A 20,192-nucleotide genomic window follows, 5' to 3' on the forward strand; every position below is an offset into this window, starting at 1 on the left:
TAAGTCAATAAATAAATAAATAGGCATAGGACTAAATAAATAAATAAATACATAATGCAGAATGCAGTTAGTATTTTAGTTACAAAATTCCAAACATTCTATTATAATTTTCTGCTATACACGCAAAGGACCTGTGCCTTTAATATGTCCGCACCTATGATGAGTCATTCACCATGCTCACACCATAGTTAAACTACTGTATCCCTGTAGGATTATCTTCTGACCAGGTGCTAAACAACTCAATGAAATGGATGCTATAACGTACCCAATCAAGCGAACATATCAAGGTCATAGCAAGGCGTTATACAAAGAATGGTCAAAGGTCAACGTTTCCAAAGAAGTAGAGTAATAGATGTAGACGCAAGCTTTCGTGCGGGAAACATAAAACATAGTCGCCAGTCGTGTGGTTTTTATGAGATATGATACGGCGCTGAAGTCTAAAGCTATTCCAAAATCAGTTCCAGACCCGGTTTCCAGACGACAATGTGTGTGTTGTTACAAGGAATTCAAAGTAATTTTATCATCAAGTGACCCACATAGAGGAATACGACATCTATCGTGAGCCAATCTGCATTCTGTTCCCTGCAAAAGCCGACGATCAGGTAAAAATTCTAAAAGCAGCGTGACTAGATATTTGCGTTAATTTCATGATACGTTTAAAACGCATTGAAAGTGCCAAATTGCAGTCATAAAATATATAATATTTGTAAATCACCCAAGCGAATGGTAACGTAGGTATGTGGAAAAGAACTGCAATAACAATAACAAACTATGCCCAAAGAGTTGTCTTTGGCATGTCGCTTTTTTTAAATATCACCAAAAATATCAAATTTTGGAAAAAGGACCGAAAATTTAAAACAAACACGAACCTTCCAAAATAATATTAGCACTCGGTTGCCAAGTCACTACCTGTCGTTGTGATTTAGGGTAACTCGTTGCTTCCCCTCTCCAGATACCTGTACTTCAAGTTCGCCCATACCCCACGACTTAAGGTTTGACACTATTTTAAAGTGTTGCGATTTGGTAGTTCACAGCATCTTGCGAATGGTAGTCAGCTTTGGCAAAAATCGCATTGCTCATTTCATAGCGAGTGTGTAGAAGAATTCAAATATCACAGATATACTTTTGTGGGTCCTTTGGTTCTTGAGTTATGTTCTAGGAGGGCTGAAACACCTACAACACTTACATAAACGTACATAACTCATTAACAACGATAAATCAAGCAAGGTTTGACAGTGTATGGTTTGCAGAATGAACTTTTGCAAAACATCAAAGTGTTATTGTTCAATAATATATTGATTTACATAATGAAAATCTATATTTTTTGGCTGCTTCGACCAACAGTACCTTTTCTACCCTTAAGGTTGGTCTGAACCCTGGAATTATGGAAACTTTCGGACCTCATAACTGCTAAATTATTAGTCTAAAGAATATAAAAGTATACATTTTAGAATGGAAATGACTTGATAAATTCATCTGTGAGGTCCAATTTGGGCCAAAATGCTCATTTTTGGAGAAAATCCCAAAAAACAGGTTTTTTTGGCCCAAATTTTTTTTTGTATAACAAAAAAATTGTTTGGCCAAAAAAAAAATTTATTATTTTTAAAAACTAGATAAAAATATCTAGGACCCGTATTTTTATTTTTTTAATTTTGACCAACTTCACCAAAAATATTTGAAATTTGGGCGAAAATCAGGCTTTTTTATGATTTTTTTGAAAATTTTGCATTTTTTGACCATTTTTGGTGCAAATTTCTCAAAGTTTCCTTTAATGTTTATATCAATGACAATTTCTAAACATGCTAAAGAAGCGCTGAATATACATGATATTATACTCTGGGCCTGGAACAGGTCTAAAATATCTATAGGATGGGTAGAAATAAAACCGTGCTTTGTCAGAGGTTTTTTTTTCTGAAATACAGGTCCATCTCAATGGAGATTGATTGATTAATGGGCTCACATTAATTAAATGTCATTGTATGTTTTGTTTGCTTAGTTGTTTTATTAGTTAACTTCATTAAATTTCAGATGTGCTATAAGGCGTCAATGTGTAAACGTTCATGAAAGTTCATCTGTCTTGTGTTATTTAAACCTTTGTTCCAAACACAGGAAATTAATTCCTACATCGGAATTTTCAGATGTTGCCTACTCCATCTTCATCAGCGAGAGTGAGGCTGTGATCACTGTCTTCACAAGCACACACACGTGATGATGTATTGAGTGATGCTTTAGAGCTTTAAAATAATTACGACTCCGGAGGTAACATTTCCAAATGGCGTGACAAAAATTGCTCGCTCCCCCCGGCCTGCCAAAAATTCCCCCTCCCCTTCTATCTCGGCCTGCCAAAGAACTGCTCCCCTCCTTAGTGCACATGTCACGTTTTGGGGAACTCAATTTGCAAACCTTAAGGAGGCACACAGGATCACTAATTATCCATTATTATTCACATCATAACTCGAAAACTATTTATGTAAAGTATATAAAAGTATACATTTTTTGAAAGGAAATGAGCTCATACATCCATTTAAAATGTCAGTTTTGGGTCAAAAAGTACAATTTTCGAGAAAATCTCAAAAAACGGCTTTTTTGACCAAACATTTTTGGTCCGCCATAAAAAATTATTTGAAAATCAAAAACTTTAAAACATGAATTTTATTAATTTAGACAAATAAATCTAGAAAGTGTTTTTTTATTTTTTCGAAATTTTGCTTAGTTTTTAAAATATATAGGCAAAAAATCAGTAAAAACGTGTGACCCGTGTTCAAATTTTTGAATCATGGGTGATAAAAAAAGTTCTAGGCCCTAATTTAAAAAAATGAAAAAACACTATCTAGATTTTGGCCATATCTAAACGTTCGACTTAAAAACTTACCTCAGTGATGCTTCATTGAGACGCTATGGCGGTCCAAAAATGGTGAAAAGTGGTGAAAAGTGAACTTGCCGAAAATCGCGATTTAGAAAAATACAGCGGATTTTAGGTCCATTTTTGAAGATTATTCCATAAATATATAATCCGGTGACTTGTGACGTTTGGTCAAGTAAGAAAATGAGAAGGGCGTCCAACTGCAGCAGATTGGCATTTTTTGGTGATTTAGAAGGTAAAATATACAATATGACAAAATTATCCGTGCACATTCGGCAGATGTTTATCCACATGGAGCAGCCATTTTATTTACTGCAGTCTTGTTTCCATGGTGCAGCAGAGCGTCCGGCAAGGCCGCGGCGTCGCGTTGGCGTTTGAGGAGCGACAGGGCGCGCGGACAGACAGACAGGTTACGCGAATAAATTGCACAGTGCATGGGTGTGTTGCCGCGAACGAAACCATGATTATTTAAGCACAATTTTGTCCTGTTCCGTATTAAAAAAAGATCATGCTCTGTATTAAAATTTGCGGACATCAGAACATTAAAAGTAGCATAGAATAACTGACAAGCAATTATTTTGCAGATAATCAGGAAGTTTTATGAAATGAAGAATAAACTGAGACATAACCATGATAATTGCGATTTCTGTTTTGTCCTAATTTTCATAATTTTGCTTTAAAAATGCAATGTTTTTAATTGATCGTTTTTGGTGATTTTCTTCTTTTTTTCTTTTTTTGGTGTTGACAAATATTGCATTTTTATGTTCATTGTCCTTTTCTGAACCGCAAACATGATGTTGTTACTTCTCATTGCTTTTTCTTTTTAGTTGGTGCTTGAGAGGCACCACAGCGGCCCGTCCGCGCCAAAGATAGGCATTTTAACGCCCGTTATAGCTAGGCCTACACCACAGGAATCCCAAGTAAAATTTAAAAAAATTCTGATGTGTCATTACTCAATATTCCGTTTTTGTTATTGTAATTGTTTGTTGTTATCATATTTTATTTTTAACTTTTTACGGAATATCAAACACGTACAAAAGTAATAGGCCTATTATAGGCCTAAAGCCACAATAAAGTTGTAAAATATTTTGTACCGCATAAAAAGTGAATAAAATACAACAACAAAAATAAAAAAAAAGTGTGTCTGTTGTTGTTTTCAATCAAATAAACGTGTAAAAAGTGGGGTAAAAGTTGTAATGTGTCTTGAATAAACGTCTTGTAAAACGGAAAAAAAAGTAGGCCTAGGCCTATATATAATGTTAAACAGGCAAAACACGGAGAGGTCACAAGAAAACTGAAAAACACGGAAATTGACATAGCCTAACAAAACCGAATTTCAAAAGTAGAAAACGGAACACTTTATGGCTTTAAATTAGATTGGGGTTTATGCAGTAGGCCTACCGTAGGATATAGGCATCATGCTATAAAGAGCGTTTTAAAACACTGCATGAAAACATTCACGAAAAATGCTATAAAGCAGTTTACCTTTTAAAGTAGGCCTATGCAGAAAACATTATAAACGTGAAAGTTGAAAGCCAGACAAACATTGCAAATAAAAAGGCATTCGGCGAAAACATTCGCAAAAAGTGTTGTAAAACCAAAAGCTTTTATCGCAATCATGGCATATGGTAGACCTAATAGGCCTACTATTGGAAATGTAGTTAAAATGGGTTATGAAAAAAGCACGAATTTGCGTTTTCGATTATATTTCTCGTTTGAAATTATTATTTAACATTAAAACATTCATGAAAATGCTTTCATAAACGCGTGCTCGCTATGCCGATTTCAAATATAGACATTTTTGACATAGTGTTGTAGGCCTGATGCCTAGATGGTCGATATGATGTATTGAAATGTCAACGTTTTTGACATTGCGTTAATGGTCATGAAATGAATGAATGAATGAATGAATAAAATAAAACAAATCTTTAAACATAAAATAATAAGCCTAATGATGTACTATACGGGCTAAGTCTAGCCTACTAGCAAAATATTTAGGGCCTACGTTTTCTATCGTATCTACCAGATTGCGTCATCATTACAGGGCTTCTTTATACGGGTAACTACTTGAGCCTCATGTTCGTGATCGATCATTTCGGTATTACAGATAAATTTCATCTTTTCAAGTTCAGAATGAAACTTGAAAAACAAAACAAAAACAAACAAAAAATTCACTATTATGTTCATATAAAAAAGACTAATTTATACCACTATGAACATATTAGCGAAATATATCGAGTAGGCCTACTGATTCTGGGACGGGGACGGTGGTGGTCTGTCGGCCCGCAGTTTCGCAATGCAATGGTGCAAGCTTTACCTACCTTGGAAGGGATCAATACGATAACATACGGTAGTGATCGCGATTGGCGACTCAGCGCCTCAATCAGTAATCACCTCGCCCATCCAGTTTACCATGTGTGCGTGTCTTTGCTAGCTGTGCGCCACAGTACGCGTTACGAGAACGCGATCTATTGCGGGAAAACAATGATTTTTTTGCTTTTGCATTTTGACGAATTTTTAATGAAAAAGGGTCTTTATTGAGCTTTTCTTATGGTTCAAATGTTAAGATTTCTTTAAAATCTATTAATGACAAGATAAAATACGGTTTGAAGATGACATTAGTGATGAAAACTCAATTTTGGCCATGTAACACTTCAGTGATCCTGTGTGCATCCTTAATGGTCTATATATGAAGACCTGAGCGCAAGAAGACCGTAAGTCCACTTGGCCCCTCAACATGTATACACTAAAGTTACGTATAGTTTCTTAGGGTTTGATAATGTGTAATACATGTTCCAGTGTCAAAACCTCATGAAAGGTTGTGAAAGATCTGTTTTTGGCCCCTGAACATGTATTAAACATTATCAATCTGGAAACTATACGCAGTTTTAGTGTATAGCCTACATGTTGAGGGGCAAAGTGGACTTACGATCCGGTCTTCTTGCGCTCAGGTCTTCATATATCATTTGAGCATAGTGAGCAGGAAATTTGAACGTTTCTGCACTTTTTAGGCCTACCTGTAGTCTTTTTAGCGCGTTTGTCCTGTAATGTGAATAACAAAAATCGCCCCCCCCCCCCGACCTGGTATAAATAACAGCATGCAGCCCCCTCCCCTTTTTATTTGACTTGTCAACAAATTATTGCCCTCCCCATAGGGATCATAATCTCCCGGGATTTCCTCAAATTAAATGATTATGTTCACAGCAATAATTGGGAAAAAAAATCTAAATAAAACCGTGACTGGCACCCAGTGCATGTCTTTCTGATTCGCTGCATATTAAGGGCGTATTACACTAAATCACTGCGCGAAAGGTGCAATGGTGATGAGTTCCGGTTAAACGTATATGCCTACATGAGACAATGTGGTGTCCTTAGGGACCATGTTCTTCGTGAGGTTGGCATGTTCTGATTTAAATGAAAGATGCTAACCTATTAATGACTAAAATAGATATGAAATTATACAAATCGATTTCACAAGAAAAGTAGGCCCTGTCCGAATTACTGCTAACGGAACAAGTTTTAATGCTAGTTTTGGCGTTGAAATAGCGGCGTCGTTTTTCAACATTTTTTAATAAAAAACTTATTCTATAAAGTTCCCCAAAATTGAAGCTTAAATAAAATTTCAGTCCTTAATTAATACAGGGATGACGTTAAAAAGTGAAAAATATTGTCACGCCTGGTAGAAAACGCCGTTTAAAAAAGGTGATTTTTACGCGCTTTTCAATGGAGAAGTTATTTGGTGGTTTACGCCCTTAAACTGTATATCATCATACTGCCCTCTAAATGATAACGATTGCATTTTTTTAATAGAAATTAGAGATGGCGTACTTTAATTAACCGTTTGGATCTGGTCAGGCGGCGAATGGCATGATAGAGTCGGCAACTTGTCAAACCGCCCGGCCGTATGGCATTTTCCATATACTCGGTTAGTTTTGTGGGGTTTATTATCGAACCCCAACGGTTTTAGCATGTATTTATATTATTTATTAACATATGCCTATTTGTTTGTGATATTTCAAGTGTTTTAAAATTTCAAAATAATCCCATTCAATTACACGGTTGACGATGAAAATTTACTTAAGTTAGATAATGCAATGCGACCACCACCTGGATCTGGTGGTTTGGGCTTGTTTGGGCAAGGTATTTTACGCGTATTTACTATTATGTTATTTTTTTTTTAAATTATAGTGGTGCGTCAGGTGCCGGCTACGAATGATCATCAGAATTGGTTGCAGGACGTTTGGGCTATTAAATTAACGAAATTATGTTTAATAGTTTTTTTGTACATACTTGCGGTCATTTTTTATTTTAAGGCATCATATTTCAAACTAGCTTATATCAAAAGTTTAATGAGCTAAAATACTGCTAAAACCGTTTTTTTTTTAGATGAAAAACGATTGTTAAAGCCGTTTTTATTTTCGAGTTTTTCTCACTATATTTTCACACTATTGAAATTTGTGTCTTATTGCTGAAAATCGCAGCTTGAACCCCCCCCCCCCCCGGAACACCACCCACCCAAAAAAACAAAAAAAAACAATACAATGCATTTTCATTAAAGCTCAGTATAGGCCTAATTTATGCCAACAACATTAATTTTCCTACATTCTTTTGTTTACTTAAGCGCTATTTGCTTGGGGTGTTTATCTTTGTTTTTATTTTTTCTTTCTTGTTTTTTTTCTCTTGTCATGCTTTTTTGCGTCCTTCGGTAATTCTTTCATTTTTTCTATACCTTTCCATCTTCTTTCCTTTTTCGGTCGCCTCGTTCTGAACTCTCTTCGTTTTTACTCTCTTTTTTGCACACAGCTTGCTGCATGAAGTTATAGAAAAATAGAGCACTCATTTTTTGGGATTAAAAAATTATGGAGAAAAAAAGAGCCAAAAACATGCATTTTCGGCATTTCTGACAATCGAGTCACTAAAATCAAAGATTAGAATCAAGTCTAAGCAATCTTGAGTATTATGCTAAAATTTTGCTATAATTTTCACTTTTTTTGTGTTACTTTAATTAGATGCTTGGTTATCATAGTTATTATTATAGGAATGAAACAGTTTCCAAAAATTAAAATGCATAAATTGAGATAGACTTCGTGCAAGTCTTTATACTTTTTTTTTTATTCCCTGAGCTTGGAACTGATGGAGGGAGAAAAGACATACATAATGAGCCATCAGTTCCCAACGAACATGAACAATAATTACATAATCAAAATATTCTTTTTGAGCAACAGGTACAAAGAGAGACAAACGAGGCAAAGACTATGGATGAAGACAACGAACACTCACACTCATACAAAACATACAAATGGACAGAAGACAAACAAGAAAAAACGATTCATATTCTACTCACACACTTAAAAAAATCTAGCCATGATATATACATAATATACATAATATAAAAGTTACTTGAAAAAAAAAACACAATCAAATGTTATCGATGTCGAAAGAAAATTTTTTAAAGTGCTTGCCAAGATTGCCATTTTTCTCAGCAAATTTTGTACTCAATGTTGAATTTAAGCTTAACAAAATTGCGGAAATTCTGAAGAGAAGGAGCCACCTGTTGAAATTTGTGCAAGTCTTTATACCTGATTCTCACATTGTCACAGCATGTGAAAACACCCTAAAATTGCACGTTTTTCTACCTTGATTCTTAAATTTGGCCAAATAGTGAAATTTAATTTAGTACTAAATGAATACTTAGGATTGAGCCGTGTTTCATTTGATAATTATTTCTATTAAAAAAAATAGTGCTGTATTTTTCTGGAATAGGAAATTTTATATTTGAACAATGGGTTATTCCAGAAATCCACCCCCCCACAGATGACAAAGTTAAATTTTAAAAAAATGTGGGATTTCTCATGAGTGTTTTCGCAAAATTATATGCAAGTTCCCGTGCCACAACAGTGGGATTTCCCAGCCAAAAATTAGGGTGTACATTAAGAATTGGGATGCATTTACACCAAAAAGTTATGGGAATTCCTAATTTTTTACATTCCAATACGGAAAATGGGATGTTCTGTTGACATTCATTTCCTGGTGGTAATTCCCAAGCAATATTGAGTGGGAAAGTTGTGAGACATCCCAATGCCATCTTTGGGGGTGTGTGGACAATTTAATGTTGTTACTGTCTTAAGGGATGGGGTATGAACGTTTGGACAGTATTTATTGTGGGATATTAGAGCACATCAGACATATCGAATTGCTTTCTGAATACGAAGAATGTCCTTCTGATATCAAATAATTTTGATTTTTTGAAATTCGCAATGTAATACATATTTTATGGCAAATGATTAAAAATTGATATTTTTGATATTTAACAATACTCGAAGTAAACTTTATAAATCTGATGATTTATACTTAAAGTGCATGAAGGTGGGATGAAAAGCCGACGATCAATTGCAAATTTTGACCTTTCGTATTGAAGATGTGGATTTTTTTCCCAAAACACCCAAAAAAATTAGGTCTTTTGGGGAAAAAAAATCCATATCTACAATATGAAAGGTCAAAATTTTCAATTGATCGTCGACTTTTCCTCCCAGCTACATACACTTTAAGAATATACCATTAGATTTATAAAATTTTCTTCGAGGACTGTTATATATCAAAAATGTGAAAAATATAAATTTTAATAAATTGTCATAAGATTTGTATTATATCGTGAATTTCAAAAATTATTTGATATCAGAAGGGCATTCTTCGTATTCAGAATGCAATTCAGTATGTCTGATGTGCTCTCATGTCCCACAATAAATACTGTCGAAACGCGCAAAACGCTCATTCCAGATCCCTTATGCAAAACAACCAGATATGATATTTTAATGTTATCGTGGCAAATCATTTTTAAATTATTAGTACGTTTATGATGTATGTATAGACTTATTATAATGTTGTATGAATATTATACATCATTATGTGGTTTGCAATAATTAACTTTATTTTTAATTAAACAGCTGGCTTTGTATGAAACAAATTAATAAAGTATGAAATATTGTACAAACTCATGCATATTACACAAACTGAAAAGTAGAAAGTAAAGAAACATTGTAATAGAAGTGGTTTTGTTGTCAAGTCAACGGGGCACATCTTAAGGGCTATAGTAAGTTTCATCGGATACATAATATTTCTGTAATTTTCAAATTCAATTCAAGCGGAAGTACTTCAAAATATTACAAACAAGTAATAGAAGTCGGAATTTTTCTTTGATGATAACATTTTGTTAAACAAGAAATCAACTCTTGTTAAGTGAGCGTTTGCTATCATATTAAGTAGAAATAATGTGAATAAATAATTCGCAAATATTATTTTGAAAGCACTTCAGCATTTTCTATACACATCATTAACTTGGACGAAAGAAACCGATAAATTGATTTCAAAACTTAAACATGCCGTCCGTTTTTGTTTATGGATTTGTGTTTTGGTGGAATTCTTCTTTACTTGTGTGTGACTCTAGTCGTGTTCACGTTGTCGGACGTACGCCCGGCGGAACTTGGTCGGCGCAAGTTGCTAGGAGTAGCGGTATAGGTGCTGCCAGGAGTATGTGCAGTGTGAACGATGGTCAGCGTAAGTTCCGCCAGGCGTACGTCCGACGATTTACTCCTGACAAAAGTCAGGAGTAGCGAGCTGGGTGTAACTTCCGCCAGGCGTAAGTTGCAATGTAAACGCAGATTACGCCTGGCACCCGGAGTAAGTTTGACCTTGTTGGTCGGAACTAAGAAATTACATATCGCGTGGTTGATAAAGGTCACAGAAACACCGGAAGTGGTAGCCAATGTTTACGCCGACCAGAAGTGAATACTTGGTGGAACTAGTCGGCGTAATGCTAGGAGTAGGCTAGGTGTGGACACGCGGTAGGAGTAGGGAAAATATTTGTGGAATTTTAATCAATGTTAACGTAAGTTTACGCCGGGTGTAACTCAAAATGTGAACACGACTAAAAAAACTTGAAATGATTGTTTCATCTTTCTGTAAACAAGTATGACTTAATAGTAATTCTTCATAAACTAAATCAGTTGCATAAAATATTCTTGAAAAGGTAATAGAAATTAATCAAACCATAGTTCATAGTTCAAGTCATAGTTCTGCAGATCAAGAAAGAGGTTTATTTTTAATTAAACTGCAGGGAAAAAAATAGGAAACAAATTTTAATATAATACTGTATATTTTGATTAAATAGAACAAACCAAACCTGGATCGTAATATTATAGAATATTCATATCATGCTGATCACTCGCACCTGTAAGATTAGTATCTTTGCAAAGAGTGGTATTGTATTCAATATATGATTGCAGACATACATATGTGACGTGTCATGTCAAAAGGACACACTTTGGGGCAGGATCGTAAATCATGAAATGGAGAAATAGCCAAAAATCTACACAGGGGTGATTTTTTCACAATTTGGGTTTGTTGCGAATTTGTGATGTTATTAGTGTTCAAAATATTGTCTGATAGTTTCAGACTGGAATATAACTGGCATCTTGCATTTTTTGAGACATTTTTTAAGGTAATTCCTACTCTCAACATTGTCAATAATATTTTTAAAGGCCGATATCTCAATTTCCAATTCTATATAACATAACTAACGAACTCAATATCTTCGCTTAGGAATGTCCGATTTCATTGGGGAATACGGCGTTGTGCAGCAAAATATCTCTATATTTAAGATATGTAAAAACCGCAAAATTGATAACCTGCCCAAAAGTGTCTCCTTTTGACATGACACGTCACATGTGTGATGAGTGCACTTTTGAACCTGCTTGTAGTGCAGGGCGATATATTCAAAAAATGTTTTCGCCTATTGCTATAGTAGCCTATCAATTACTTCTACGGCGAATGTCGAAATGGTGCCCAAATATCTGTGCCAATAATCACTTGCCCCACTCCGTTTGACATACCAAAAGATCTTTGCACCCCACCCTTTGGCCTGCCAAATATCTCCCCCCTCCAATAATTCACTACTCAGGAGTACACATAATTGCGCCATCACTTAACTTAAGGAAAGGGGTGCAAACAGACAGGCACACTCTTAGCAAAAGACAAACTGGCAGCCCCAGATATAGTGAGAACGAATGTAAGACAACAGATACATACAGAGAGAGAGAACGAAAAGAGAGAGAAACTTTGTAACAAGAGATCGGAGAGGGGAGAAAGAGATGGGCCTGGGAACAAGTGTGGGTTGAGGAGTGGGAGTGACGAAACGCGATATGTTATAAGCGACATATGATATAGCACAATCGGTGCATTTCAAATGACAATTTATTCTGACATACGAAAATATTAGCCTACTTGATTCAAAGCCAAACGTAGTTTATTTTAAGTTGAATGGAAATTATTTTCCCTTTCAAAAGCAACAATGCCTGCCTAATCCACTATTTATTTAGCGAGAAAACCTCGAGTTTCACATCGAGACGCGTGTCATACATTTTCCAAACAGTGTACCCATACCATTTTTAGAATAAAATAAATATTGATTTTCACTACTTACTGCACTAAAAAGTATATTCTTAATGGTTGTTTTTGTTCAAAATAAGAATAATTTAATCAATTGTTGGTCCCCCACATGTCGGCATTATGGTGTGCTATTCACAAGTATACAACTTTGGCGAGATTTTTTCAATACCATTCACACACTTTTTATAAAGTAATAATGAATGTAAATGATTTTTGCATTTCATTACAATGTTTAAATAAACATTTCAATATAATAAAGTGTCTTTCATCGGACGTTCTTACAATGTTTGAAGTCACACAATAACAAATCTGGAAGTAATTAATACTTTTGATAACTAAAATGAGCAATTTGACATTATTTTTGTTTGATTTAGTTTGTCGTATTTGTCCACTCGTTAAGTATGATCTATCATTGAGGCTGTGAACTTCACAGAATTAGCATATTTTGATGCATCAATATTTTTGAATAAGCCAACGCCTATTAGGCGTTTGTACCAGTTCCTTTACATGATAGGCCCTACTTCTGATTTAATAGCTTTGATTTTACCCCTGACAACAATACAAAGGCCATAGGTCCTGGTAGCCAACCATCTTGCTCGCTGATACGTGAAAAGGCGAGAAATTTCTTAACAAATATTGAACAACTTTTCAGACTTTTCATTCATTTTAACTTCCTTCACCCTTTCACATTTTCTTATTTTACCATAATGTCCTTTAGAAAAAAGCGTTTAGCAGCACTTTTCCACCGGATGTAGCGAGGCATCGGACCTGCCTTGCATGCCAGCCACTGCCAGAGCATTTACACAGTGTGGATGCATGCCCTTGGCGTTCCGTTAGATCACATGACATTGCTATGAAAGTTCCCCGATCTACGACTTGGTCAGCTGCAAGAAATAAGTTCTCCCCTTTTCTCTCGGTATATGGACTGCACTTCCTAGACTTGTCGTTTTCAACCAGAACGCGCAGAGTTTCTTCTTTTACTCCATTCATATAGATGAGTTGACTTCTGACGTCAATGCCTGGCAGTATTCGCACGCATCATCACAATTTCCATTGTTTTTTGCCTGGCAGTATGCGCGCGCATCGTATTTTGTTTAGGGCTCGTATTTTTAAAACTCCCGCCACATCACAACAAGACTATTGAACAGCGTAGTGGTTGCATGGGGTTCACTCAAGCATAAATATATACCAGTCCCTTGCCTTTGTTGATAAACATTGAGGTCAACTCATCTATACTATTTCACTTTTCACTCCATCAGATTATTAAGGGATCTGGAATGAGCGTTTCGACAGTATTTTTGTGGGACATGAGAGCACATCAGACTGAATTGCATTCTGAAGACGAAGAATGTCTTTCTGATATCAAATAATTTTAATTTTTGAAATTCACGATATAATACAAATTTTATGACAAATTATTATAATTTGATATTTTTCAAATTTTCGATATATAACAGTCCTCGAAGTAAATTTTATAAATATAATGATAGTCTTAAAGTGTATGTAGCTGGAAGGAAAAGCCGACGATCAATTAAAAATTTTGACCTTTCATATTGCAGATATTTTTCCCAATTTTTTTGGTGTTCTGGGAAAAAAAATCCATATCTTCATTACGAAAGGTCAAACTTTTCAATTGATCGTCGGCTTTTCATCCCACCTACATACACTTTAAGTATAAATCATCAGATTTATAAAGTTTACTTCGAGTACTGTTATATCAAAAATATCAATTTTTAATCATTTGCCATAAAATGTGTATTACATTGCGAATTTCAAAAAAATCAAAATTATTTGATATCAGAAGGCCATTCTTCGTATTCAGAATGCAATTCGATATGTCTGATGTGCTCTAGTGTCCCACAATAAATACTGTCCAAACGTTCATACCCCATCCCTTAACAGAATGTACATTTTTAAAGTGACATAGCTTCATAATATTACTCTTTCAGCATGTTCAGAGGGTTTATATACTATTACGTGAACAACACATACTAAGAAGTAAATAGCATAAATTGGTGAGCCATACATTGCATGCTAACACAAGATGGGTCTGCTACAAAATACAGAAAATAAAAAAATATCTAAATTTTGATTTTCCGTTCAAATACCCATCTATCCCTAGAGCTCCACAGGGCATTATAAAAGTCGTGTAATTGCCGGTATTATGGGGATTTAAGACACCCTTGTTTTGACGACATGTCACTTGGATTTCATTTACAAATCAAGTTATGGTATCATCGCTTTCATCGACACGTGACGATGAAATTTGTTGGAAATGTTATACTTTTAAAGTATCACGATTTGTTAATGAGATACGCGTGGCGTCACGCGATTTTAGGATTAAAGCTCCTCCGTGAATCTGTTCTTTTTATCCATCAACAGAAGAAGATTAAACGAAATTGACAAGCATTAATACTCATCATAAAATTGTATTTTTACTATCAATATCTCTTTGTGGTTGATTATGAACAATCCCTTATCAATTACACTCAAACTCAAATTATTTACATATCTTTGTTTGAGATTAGAAAGAAACTGGATAAGAGAAACGCTTCAAAATAACTTGGCTCTCAGCAACAATCTAAGATGGAAAAAATAAACAGTAGAGAGCAGTTAAAGTATCAGGGGCTGACAGTAATTGGATATCATCAGCAAATGGGAAAATATGATAATTGTATTAAAGAAGAGAAAAGGTTTCTCTGTATTAGTTTGTATAATATTTTAATGATTTTAGATTAAGTAGTGGAATATCAGCAGTAGATAGCAGATGAAGTGGATTATCAGCTGTAGATAATAGATGAAGTAATGTAAAATCAGCAGTATGGCAGATGAACCCAGCAAACACAAAACGTTTTCGACATCATTTAAATGTCGGGTTATATAAAGGGTACATTAATGGTATGAAACGTTTTCATAACATTTAATAAAATTTGTTGGTAATTTACTGCACAGCAAACACAAATGTTTTACAGAAAACATTTAAATGTCGGGTTATTTAAAGGGTATAAAAACGTTGTAATAACATTCCAAAAACATTTTTGAAAACTTGGTCAAATCATTCTAAACAGAATGTTATTTTGGGGTTGAAAAATATTTTGCAAAAAAATGTTTGCCCAAAATATTTACAATAACGTTTTTAAAATGTTTTCACGATCTTTATATAACCCAACATTTAAATGTTATTAAAACGTTTTGTAAAAAACATTTTAAGAACATTTGTGTGTTTGCTGGGTGCAAATATTTTAACATAATTTTGTTTAAGTGTTGACAAAATATTTGGCCAAAAATGTTTGCAAAAATAGTTTACAATGACATTTCGAAAACATTTTAAAAATATTGTTGTAGTTTGTTTTCATATAAAACGTTTAATGACCTTTATATAACCCGACATTTTAATGTTATTAAAAGGTTTTCACCTAAACCAAAACCCAAAATGTAACTTGTTTAAAACGTTTTAAAAACGTTTTTGTGTTTGCTGGGAAGTAGTGTAGTATCAACAGTTGATAGCAGATGAAGTAGTGGAGAATCAGCAGTATATATATATCTGCAAATTGGCCAGAACACATGGAACGCGTTCATTAATGTAACGGTTTTTTAACACATGACACGTGTTCAACTTATTTAGAGAACACTAGTGTTACTGTAGAGAACACAGGTGTTATTACCTCAGAACACTAGTGTAACGTGTTCTAATCCTTTAAACACTGGTGTTCAAAATTACTATCTATGAACACCTCGGACACATGAAAGAAATGTAACGGTTTTTTAACACATGACACGTGTTCAAACATTGCTTTTCAGAATGCTGGTGTTCAACCTTTATTCATACATTTTCAAAATCTCATTACTCGACATTAAACAAATGCATGGTAATATAAACAAGATAATGGCGGTGTTCAGAAGAATTCCCATGAAATCCGAGAGTTTTCACCTAAGGCTAGCCCAATGCTCGAACCCTCGCCGATCGTATCTCCCGGCTGACAGCGCAACGCCTATAACCGCTCGGCCATCTCGCCCTCTTGTGTCTCTCCGATGCTTGTTCATCGCTGTCAACAGATATACGGACTCCCAAATTTGCCCTGAATTTCATTCTTCCCTAAATCCTTCGAATTTACATTCACTATCATCACATTTGTCTTGAAAAAGACAGTTTGGAATAGCGTTTCCACGTTGCATCGCCATTGTTGTTGTAGTCACTTATATCCCTCCTTCGAAGGAGCACCGTGTATTTCTCGCTGACACGTCGCAGCTCTCCAACGCCTCTATCTGCTCATCCACATCGGTATCATTACCTCATGCGTTCCATTTTTGAACACCAGTATTCAATATAATCATTCAGAACACTTGTGACACGTCTGATCAATACTGTGTGTTCTACATTATAAAAGAACACTAATGTGCTAGGCTTATCATATTATCTTTAGTGTTCTAAAGAGACAATTATGAACACCCCGGACGCGTCTGAGAAGCGTCATGTGTTCGGGAAAATTTGCAGTGTAGGAGATGAATAGTGGAGTATCAGGAGTAGACATAATATATAGCAGATGAAGTATATGCGGCTGAAGTATTGGAGTATCAGTGTAGATATCAGATGTTCGAGTTGTTTAGTATCAGCAGTAGATAGCAGATGAGTAAGTTGCGGTTTATCAACAGTAGATAGCAGATGAAGTAGTATGATATCAGTAGTGAATAGCAGACGAAGTAGTGGAGTACCGGTATTAGCCGTAGATGGATTAGGGGGACATCATCAGTACACAGCCAATGGAGCAGATGGGTTTATATCATCAGTAGAAAGCAAGTGAAGTATAGTGAAATATCAGCCGATCTATCGATATAATCGGCTGAAAGTGTATATAGGTTAACATTTAAGACAAGAATTCCGTTAAAGGTGTACAGCAAAAGAGTAAAAGTAAGAGTTCACTTTCATTTAGGATATAAGTAATAAGTGAAAACATGGCACATGATCGAAAGTTTCTATATAAACCATCATTAAATGATGTGGAATCATTGAGCGTCGACATGGGTGTAATCAAGCACACATTTCACGTGCTCTGCAACCTGTTCAACTTATGATGTACTTGTCATGCTACATATGTACTGGTTGACATTCAAGTCAACCACTTGGAAGATTATGTTGAGGTTTGTCAGAAGCAACAACCCGGTGTGCGTATTGGACTTGTTGGGGTGTGTTTGGCGTCTGTCATTTAGCTTAATCATGTTAATACCGAACTCTTGAAACTGATTTTTTCCTGAAAATAAGATTGGATTGAAAGTCGTATGTCTTGAATCACGTGTGATTTTTTAGCACCAAAGCTTATAGTTAAGATTTATTTGTCTAAAAACTTACATACCGTAAGTATTTGACAGGATGGCTGGGTGTATTGAAATGTATGAATTTGATTGTATAGAACCAATTTGAACAAAAACAAAGTGGATGTTTTATTTAAATATGGTTATTATTAGTCTTACACAGCAAGTACATATATTTGTGTTGCAAAAAAAATAACTTTCAAAGGTTAAAGCTATATGTTAAAGCTATAAACACGTTTTAAGTGACCTATTATGTTCTTTGACACATCGGCGGCGGAACCAGGGGGCCAGGGGGGCCAATGGCCCCTCCACTTTTTTGACTGGGGCCCGACCCCCCCACACACACACACTTGTGCTGTGTGTATAACATGTCTGGGTTAACATAAATAATCAAATCTCTATTTCCAACTCCCCTGTGGCTCTGTTAATACACAGAGTGTAGGCTTATGGATAAACAAATTCCCCTTTTCGCTTCTGCTTTGGACACCCAACACTAAAAGCAATAATTTATACAATAATAGTGAAAACTTATCCACGAATGGCTTCAATTGGGGCCTTCATTTAACCCATTTTCAGATTTTTCAAACTAAAATTGTACACAATAATAGTGCCAGAATGGTCCACAAAATGGCTTCAATTGGTCCTTCATTTTGCAAAGGTTTCTCACTTCTGAGGGCACCCCCTCCTTTCGTCCTTTTTTCTGCTTTGGACACCCGACACTTAATGTTTACAGTAATAATTTATACAGTTAAAAATAGTGATAACTTGTCCACGAATGGCTTTAACAGCTTCATTTCACCAATTTTCGGCTTTTTCAAACTCAAATTGTACACAATAATAGTACCAAAATAGTCCATCAAATGGTTTCAATTGGGCCTTCATTTTGCAAAAGATTCTCACTTATGAGGGGGGCACATCCCCCTCAGACACCCCCTGCGTCACGCAAGCGCGACGCGGCCATTATTTCTATTTTTACATCACCCTGACTGCCCCCCCCCACTTTCAAAATCATTCCGCCGCCGCTGTTTTGACATTGCCATCATTACATCATATCACAAAAAATCACCTTAACGGTCTTGCGCATAAACCATATAGCGTAGTGTGCCACAGTTCAGAGTGAGTTAAACGACTCCAGGGTAAAAACTGGTTTCAAATTACTAGTGGTTAATCATAAAACAATGGACCTTTAGCAGGATTGAGACAAAAAAAGTCTCTAATTATTTGTGTGATTACCCATGATTTGAATCATTAACGGGAACTCTTTGAAACACAACAATGAAAAATCAAAATTTGTGATTGTCTTTTGGTTCAGGTGATGTATACAGATCCATTGTTAGCCAATCACAGCTATCTCTGCTTTTCTCTGCTAAAGCGCCAATGCTTCTTCCGCTGTCCACTATACTTCAATGATGTCTTCTGGAAATACCACACTACTTCGTCTGTTTCTACTGCTGATACCCAATTATCTATATCTACTGCTGATACTCCACTGTTTCATCTGCTATCTATATACTGTCGATAATCCACTACTTCATCTGCTATCTATACTGCTGATATTACACTACTCCATCTGCTATCTACTGCTGAAATTCCACTACTTCATCTGCTATCTACTGCTGATACTTCACTACTTCATCTGCTATCTGCTGGGAAAAACCTGTTTCAAGAGTTCGATATTAACATGATTAAGTTAAATGACAGACGCCAAACACACCCCCAACAAGTCTAATACGCACACCGGGTTGTTGCCTCTGAAAATCTCAACATAATCTTCCAAGTGGTTGACTTGAATGTCAAACAGTACATATGTAGCATGACAAGTACATCATAAGTTGAACAGGTTGCAGAGCACGTGAAATGTGTGCTTGATTACACCCATGTCGACGCTCAATGATTCCACATCATTTAATGATGGTTTATATAGAAACTTTCGATCATGTGCCATGTTTTCACTTATTACTTATATCCTAAATGAAAGTGAACTCTTACTTTTACACTTTTGCTGTACACCTTTAACGTAATTCTTGTCTTAAATGTTAACCTATATACACTTTCAGCCGATTATATCGATAGATCGGCTGATATTTCACCACTTCATTTGCTATCTACTGATGATATACCCATCTGCCTCATTGGCTGTGTACTGATGATGTCCCACTAATGCATCTGCTATCTATACGGCTGATACGCCACTACTTCATCTGCTATCTACTACTGATACCCCACTGTTCATTAATATTTGCTATCTACTGATGTTCAGGCACTTCGTCTATTACTCCACTGCTCATCCAAAAATAAAGGATTTGTATTGTTTCGTACTCAGCTCATCCGTCTTTACAAATGACTTAATTTTGCCCTTGACTCATCACTTTTGCATTGTTTTATCACAAAATTGGTCGTCACAATGCGGTTTAGTTAATAGACATATATCAATATACATAAGCTACTAGGTTTTGTCACCTAATGGCTTCTGATAAAAACACCTTTGATCTTTACCTTGGCCGGCCAGGCTCATGTGTCATCATGCTGACCACATCATCACCATTATTATTATACCTAATTTAAACAGCTATAC

Source organism: Amphiura filiformis, chromosome 9 (genome assembly GCF_039555335.1).
Source record: "Amphiura filiformis chromosome 9, Afil_fr2py, whole genome shotgun sequence".
NCBI classification, from domain to species: domain Eukaryota; kingdom Metazoa; phylum Echinodermata; class Ophiuroidea; order Amphilepidida; family Amphiuridae; genus Amphiura; species Amphiura filiformis.